A 7,254-nucleotide genomic window follows, 5' to 3' on the forward strand; every position below is an offset into this window, starting at 1 on the left:
AAAATTTTAAGCCGCTGTTAAATGCCGATACATCATCTGTGCCATTACGACTTTTTAGCATATAAACCTCCGTTGGTCGCCGTGTATTTTATAATATTTATAATTTTTTATCGTGCACAATGCATTTAATTTGTTTTTTACCCTATGCTTTTATCACTACCACAGACAACTGTGTTCGGCTTCTAATCTCAACAATTTCGCTTATTCAACTCCCCGTCTTTTTTTACTTATCGCAACTTCACCGTACCATTTTGCCGGTTTGAAAATAATTGTAGAAAACGATCGAAACGTCTGTATGAAGTTTTCTACCATTGTATTGGCTATCTTGTTTGTATTGAAGATAATTTATGACAGTGATTGTATAGTCACATTTGCTTGGCTGTTTGGACAGCAAAGTCGTCTGATAGTCACACCAGTTGCACTGATGAGACTTTTAGGTCGAAACAGTGGCCATCTGTCTGCAGCTTATATACAATAATTCATATTTTTGGCTCCACATTGCTTATCATATGATTATTGTGACACGGGGCCTGACGGCACTATTGGTTGAGCTTTGCTTGGCCATAGTGTTTCCACCTTGTTTTCTCTGTAAGGTTGCACCTAGTTTGGTACCCAACGGATGACGGTGATTGTATAGTCACCACAAAATGGAAGTCTTTACTTGGCCGTTTGGTCAGCAAAGTCGTCTGATAGTCACACCACCTGCACTGATGAGACCTTTTAGGTCGAAACAGTGGCCATCTGTCTGCAGCTTATGCACAATAATTTATTTTGTTTTACATTGGTGAAGTTTTAAAAAGTCCAATACAATGAACAGTCAAGGAAATAAACACAAAACGACACATAAGTATTCACAACAACATGAATTTTTACGTAAGTGCAGGGAAAACAACCTTAACTGTAACACGGCCAGGTAACCTTGTCACAGGGGTTTGACCGCACCGTCAGGAAAGAACAATATTCTTTTATTCTGCGGCACAGTTAACAAACTGTGACACGTTCACTAAACAAACAAACACATATTAGCGAACAGTCACACATGCAACATGACAGACAACATTTAACTCACCAATACAAGATGCACAAGGACCGACTTCGAATAGCTTCGGTTGCACCAGGTAAATTTACGTTAGGCAGTCACTATTTAAGTTATCAACTTAAGTCAATTCACAACAGATATTTAACCACCAAAACAGTTTAATGCACGCGGACAAGTTCAACACGTGGCAAACATTAAGACTGCTGGCACTAGCCTAGCATCATACAGTTGGTAGGGGCATTATGACGTTTCTATTGTTGTAAAATTTCCTCACATGGAAAGCTACGCGCACAGAAATCTTACACTCCCCCCCAAAATTCGCAGCGACGTTCAATTTTTACAACACAATATCGACGTGCGTTTATATCAATCGTTTGTCAGTGTTTCTCAGCGACCATTGTCGCCGGGTCATCGTGTGGCAGGTGATCGTCTTCTCTCCCATCAACTGGTACGACCACACACAGCTTGTGAATGGGTCTTCGCACAATCGTTCCTCTCGATCGAATTCGAATACTGCGGACCACACCGAAGTCATCAGGATTGGTCGACCAAGAACGTCTGGGGGCAGCATCATCAACCAGAAGGACAACATCACCGACCTGGACATTTCTCTTCTCATGATGTCACTTCTGGCGAGCGATGATTGTACGCAAGTATTCCCGAGACCATCGTCTCCAAAATTGATCTGCAATATATTGGACCTTGCGCCAACCCCGGCGCGCGTAGCAGTCACGTTCACCTGTGACAGTTGGAGGCAACCCTACGGACGGATTTATCCTTAGCAAGTGATTAGGTGTCAATGGTGACTCACCAACGTCATCAAGTGTGACCGGAGTCAGGGGTCGCGAGTTGATAATTGATTCCGCTTCAAGCAGAAACGTTTGCAGTTGATCATCGTTGAGGACTCGTTCGTTCGTCAGCAAGGAGAGGACGCGTCGAACAGACCGAATCATCCTTTCCCAGGCACCTCCTATGTGACTTGCACCAGGTGGGTTAAAGTGCCACTGAACTTCTATCTTTTTGAAGAACTCTTCTATTTGGTTCTGGTTCCATTTACGTACGGCGTCACGAAGAACACGCGCAGCACCCACAAAATTCGTGCCGTTATCGGAATAAATTTGCAGCACTTCGCCGCGACGAGCAATAAATCTGCGAAAGGCATTTATAAAGGCATCGGTGCTTAGGTCATGTGCCACCTCGAGATGAATTGCTCTTGTAGTTAGGCATGTAAAGAGACAACCCCATCTCTTAACTTCGCAGCGCCTTTGCTTGACGACTAGAGGTCCGAAATAATCGACTCCTGTAAATACAAAGGGAAATTCATTCATATGCAGGCGAGCTGGCGGTAAATTGGACATAATTTGCCCTTCAGGCTTTGCGTTACGACGCCGGCATACAAAACATGCGCGGAGAACACATCGCACCGCCACTGCACCTTTAACGATCCAATAGCGTTGGTTCATCTGGGACAGAATGTGGTTCACGCCAGAATGTCCACACTCTGCATGGAAATGGGAAATTAGCAACTCAGTCAGGCACGAGTTGTGAGGAAAAATGGCAGGATGTCGGGCCTCAAAAGGAATAGGCGCCTTTTCCAAACGACCGCCAACCCTAAGCATTCCATCAATCATCACAGGATCCATACGAAAAACTGCCGATGACTTGCTTGGTTTCTTCCAGTTTCCATCTGGGGTAATTGCTATCATCCGTTGTGAGAAATTACCTCGTTGCACATATTTCACCAACTCGGCTTCAGCCGTCTGCAGCTCATCAACTCTCAGGGCCGAGGAGCCAAATCTCGCGGTTCTCGCACGCAGAATTGCCTTCAAACGAAAAAACCATGGAGCAGCACGTTTAAGTTGATAAAACGAAGAAAATTTCGTTATTAAAACATCTGTGGGAGGACATTTCTCTACCACAGTAAACACACCACAAGGTTTCTCATCAAATACATTAACCTCAACAGGATCTGTAGCAGCGTCACCAAACATATTTGGCCAGCAGTCGGGCGCCCTCTTGAGAAGCGATGGTCCGTCAAACCACAACTCACTCCTCACCAGGGCATCGGCTGGAACTCCCCTCGAAGCCAAATCAGCAGGGTTTTCCGTCGTCGGAACATGTTTCCAGTTCTTCACACAGGAATTCTTCTCGATCATTGCCAAACGACGAGAGACAAACAACGGAAATCTTCGTTTATCTTTTTTAATGCTTTGCAGCACCACAGTCGAATCTGTCCAAAATATAGAGGGACGCAGGTCCAAACACATTTCCTTTCTGACAATCAGTTCCACGTCCACAGCCAGAACAGCAGCCACCAATTCCAACAGTGGAATAGAATTTTCACCCTGGGGTGTTAGGTGACATTTACTCATAACCAAGGTACAGGTCACTTCGCTTTCTTAGCACACAGCTCCGTAGGCTTCTTTGGATGCGTCAGCAAACACATGAAGTTGACTTCTTATCACATTGGCGCTGACACCAAAACCAAATGATCGTGTAATACGCCTTTCCTGCAGGCTGTGTAAGCAGACTAACCACTTCTCCCATTTTCGTAAGTCCTTAGCAGGCATCTCTTCGTCCCATTCAATTTCTTGCTTACACAAGCTTCTATAAATAAGCCGGGCTCGCAACACGACGGGGGTAACAAAACCCAATGGGTCGAATAGAGAATTCATAGTTGACAAGAGGCCTCGGCGAGTGCGCGGCTTCATTGTCAACGAAACAGCAAATAGAAATGCGTCAGTATGAACATTCCACTGTATACCGAGCACACGCTCTTGTAATTCAGCGTCCATCGGGCGCACCTGCAAAGCCATTGATAATTCATTTTCCGGTAAGCGATCAAGAATCTCCTTGCAGTTTGACAACCACTTGGTCAAGCGAAATCCACCCTTCTCAAGCAAGGAGCGCAGACCATACGTCCAACCGTAGATGCAACAATGGGTTCAAATTCACTCCCAAAATCACTAGCGGTTTGACGTAAACAAAAGGTTGCGCAGCTTGCCCCGAAGAGATGTACATTCATTCTGTGGGGCACAGGCTCACCTGACAGGTTCCCTCCAGGCCACCAAAGGAAACGCAAACTGTCACGATCACGAGGGGCAACTCTCACTTGGTAAAACATGGCCTCAATGTCAGCTACCAAGGCAATTGGCGACTTGCGGAAGCGCAACAAGACGCCAAGTAGACTGTTGACAAGATCAGGACCTTGTATCAACGTTTGGTTCAAAGACAGTCCACGGTATTGAGCTGCGCAACCAAACACAACACGTAACTTACAAGGTTTGTGAGGGTTCACAACACCATGATGAGGTATGTACCACGTCCGATGTTTGGTAATCAGTTCCTCCTCGGGTATTTCTTCGGCAAATCCTTTGTCGATTGTTGCTTGCATTTGTTCAGTGTACTTCTGATGCATTTTCTCGTCGTTGCTCAATCGACGTTTCAACGATTCCAATCTTTTGTTGGCCATCTTCAGATTGTTAGGCAAAACTTGGTGATCATGTCTCCACGGCAGTGGCAATTCATAATGTCCATCAATGTATTGGACGGAGTCCTTCATCAATTGGTACGTCCTCCGATCTTCCCTGGAGAAAGGACTTCCAAACAATTCGTCTTCTTCTTTGGGGATCAGGTCACTCTCGTCGCTTAGAAGCATGGTATGGGCGGTGTCCATGACGCAAGCAAAGTTGGCATCTGCAGCAGATTTGCGGACAGCCTCGAGCGATCGACCTAGCAAAGACCATCCAAGAGGCGTCCTTACGGCATCTGGGCATTCGTCTTTTCCAGGACGACTGCACTGTACGCGATGTGCCACAGGTACATTAGCACCAATCAACAATGTGACAGTTCCACCAGCAATGGAAGACAGTTGTAGACTCCTTGTTGATGGGTGCATCTTCCGAGTTTTCCAGGTGGGAGACTTGTTCGGTTTCACAGGTATTTGTTCAACAACCACTACTTCTGGCAAGTTTATTTGCTCACCTCCATCAAGTGGTTCGACTGACACGGAAATTGCGATTGTTTCCAGTTTTTGCGGTGTCGTCAGTGTGTTCAACAAAATTTGTTTGGGTCGTCCAGACGCACCTAATTTGTCTACCAACTTACGTTCACAAAACGTTGTGGTTGAACCCTGATCCAGAAAAGCGTACGTGGCAATGGAAGTGGTCCCATGGCGAACAACGACAGGTACAACATTCAGGTACACACTAGACGCGTTGACACTTGCACTGTACTCGCGACTTCGGATCGTAGCACAAGCAGGATTGTTATTCTTTACCCCTTCGGATACAGTAGAAGGGGCTGGGTAATGCAGCAATTTGTGGTGCGATTTACCATCGCATCCGTTGACAAAACAACTTTGACCGGAATCACAGTCACTAGCACGGTGGCCAGCCTTTAAACACTTAAAACACAAACCCATTGAACGCACGAACCTGCGTCGATCATTCCACGACATTTTCCTAAACTGGACACATGCGTCAAGAGAATGGCTCCCGTTGCACAACAAACACTTCATTTGCACGTGTGTTTTGTCCTTAATTTTCGGCGCAGAAGTCGCCACAGTGCTGTGCGCAATTGCCTTCGGCGGGCGGCTTCCTTCAATGAATACAGCGCCTTACCAAAAATCGAGTTTGCAACCTTGCTTTTTAGTGCTACAAACTCTGTAAGAGTCGCAAAGGTAGCTCGTTTTTCAGTGTTATGCTCAATCTGTGCGGACATCGAAACCCAGTGCTTTCGCATGCTAAACGGGAGTTTCCTAATAACAGCCAACATGACATCCATGGAATCAACACAAGAAGCATGTCTTATATCACCATGTAGTGTCGTACAGCATTTGTCCAACAGCACAGATAATTTCATGAGACCATCGGGGTCGTTGTCCTTGACAACAGGAGCTGACATCCGCTGTTCTTCGCATCTTTGTGCGATAATGTGAGGTTGGCCATATTCGTTATACAAGGTTTGCCAGGCCAGCCTGTACCCTTCAGCTGGAGCTTTCGCGTTAAAGCGTTCAATTTTTTCCCGAATATGGGGCTTACAGTGCTGTACCAAATATGACAGCCGCATCTCATCATTGTGGGCCTTCTTAGCAATGTAGGTATCAAACTGTCGTACCCCGTATAGCATTTGACGGCAATTGTGAGCTCGTATGTTGAAAAACATTTGACAGTAATTGTGGGCGAGGGATAGAAATTGAACTACATTTTGTAACAGACGCCAGGCTTGAATTACCAGTAGACTCTTCCTCCCATGCCTCCATTTCAGCTTCAGCGAGTTGAAAATCGTGGCGCCTTGGCGAGTTTTTTCAGCGAGTTGCAATCGATGCGCCGGGCTTCATTCTCCGCCTCACGTCGAATTCGTTCCGCTCGGCCGTACGACGTGCACGATCTGCTTCCAGCTCGGCCGTACGACGTAATCTATCTGCTTCTTCTGAGGCCCTTCGTACATTTTCGGCTTCTTGAGCACTTGCGAATTTCGCAAGCTTTAGTTTCACCTTAGCGTTGTGTGGTGTCGATGGGTCCAATAACTCAATTCATAAAAAAAACATTAGAGATGTTTGACCGTTAACCCCCATTTTCTGGTGTGGTCACCTGTGACCCATTGGGCTCTAGAGGATACACAATGAAAAAAATTACCTTTCTAATTGAAACTAGTGAAGCTGTGCATTTTTTTAGTAGTACAAGTAACAACCTGAATGAAATCGATGTAATATTTTGCTATGTTTGGTCAAACAACTAATTTTTAGACCCCCACTACGTGTGATTTTCGTGTTTCGCAGGTTCATGAGGGCAGAAAACTTGGCCCAGGCATTGCAGCCTAGCTGGATCAGCCACTTTTTCGGAGCAAGATTTGAAAAATCAAGCACCCGGTGAGAGTTGAACTCACGACCATTGGCTAACCAGGCCCAACGCTCTACCAACTGAGATCGCGCACTGTTCTGTGGAATCGCGCACTGTTCTGTGGGATCGGGCATTTTTCACTTATATGGGATTGGTCCCATATTGTAGGAAATATATCTTAGAGTGGTGAATGAGTTGGTCGAGTAAGGACGTAAACCTAAGTGAGAAGTTTTTTGAATGAGCATTGGTCACTAGATGGTATAAAAGAGTTGTGGCTGTGAAGGCTTTCGGTTTGTTCACTTGCCTTCTGAGTTGTAACAGGGTTCAGTAGTAATAGATTGCAGTTACAGTGGAGTTGAAGGTTAGTCTTTA

The 7,254-nt window shown here is 45.6% G+C and overlaps 1 pseudogene; it reads right to left on the reverse strand.

Annotated features, from left to right (window-relative positions):
* Window positions 1-1,416: 1,416 nt before the first annotated feature.
* Window positions 1,417-7,016, reverse strand: LOC145898091 (uncharacterized; annotated as a pseudogene).
* Between the last annotated feature and the right edge of the window lie 238 nt (window positions 7,017-7,254).

Source organism: Ascidia mentula, chromosome 4 (genome assembly GCF_947561715.1).
Source record: "Ascidia mentula chromosome 4, kaAscMent1.1, whole genome shotgun sequence".
Classification (NCBI taxonomy): domain Eukaryota; kingdom Metazoa; phylum Chordata; class Ascidiacea; order Phlebobranchia; family Ascidiidae; genus Ascidia; species Ascidia mentula.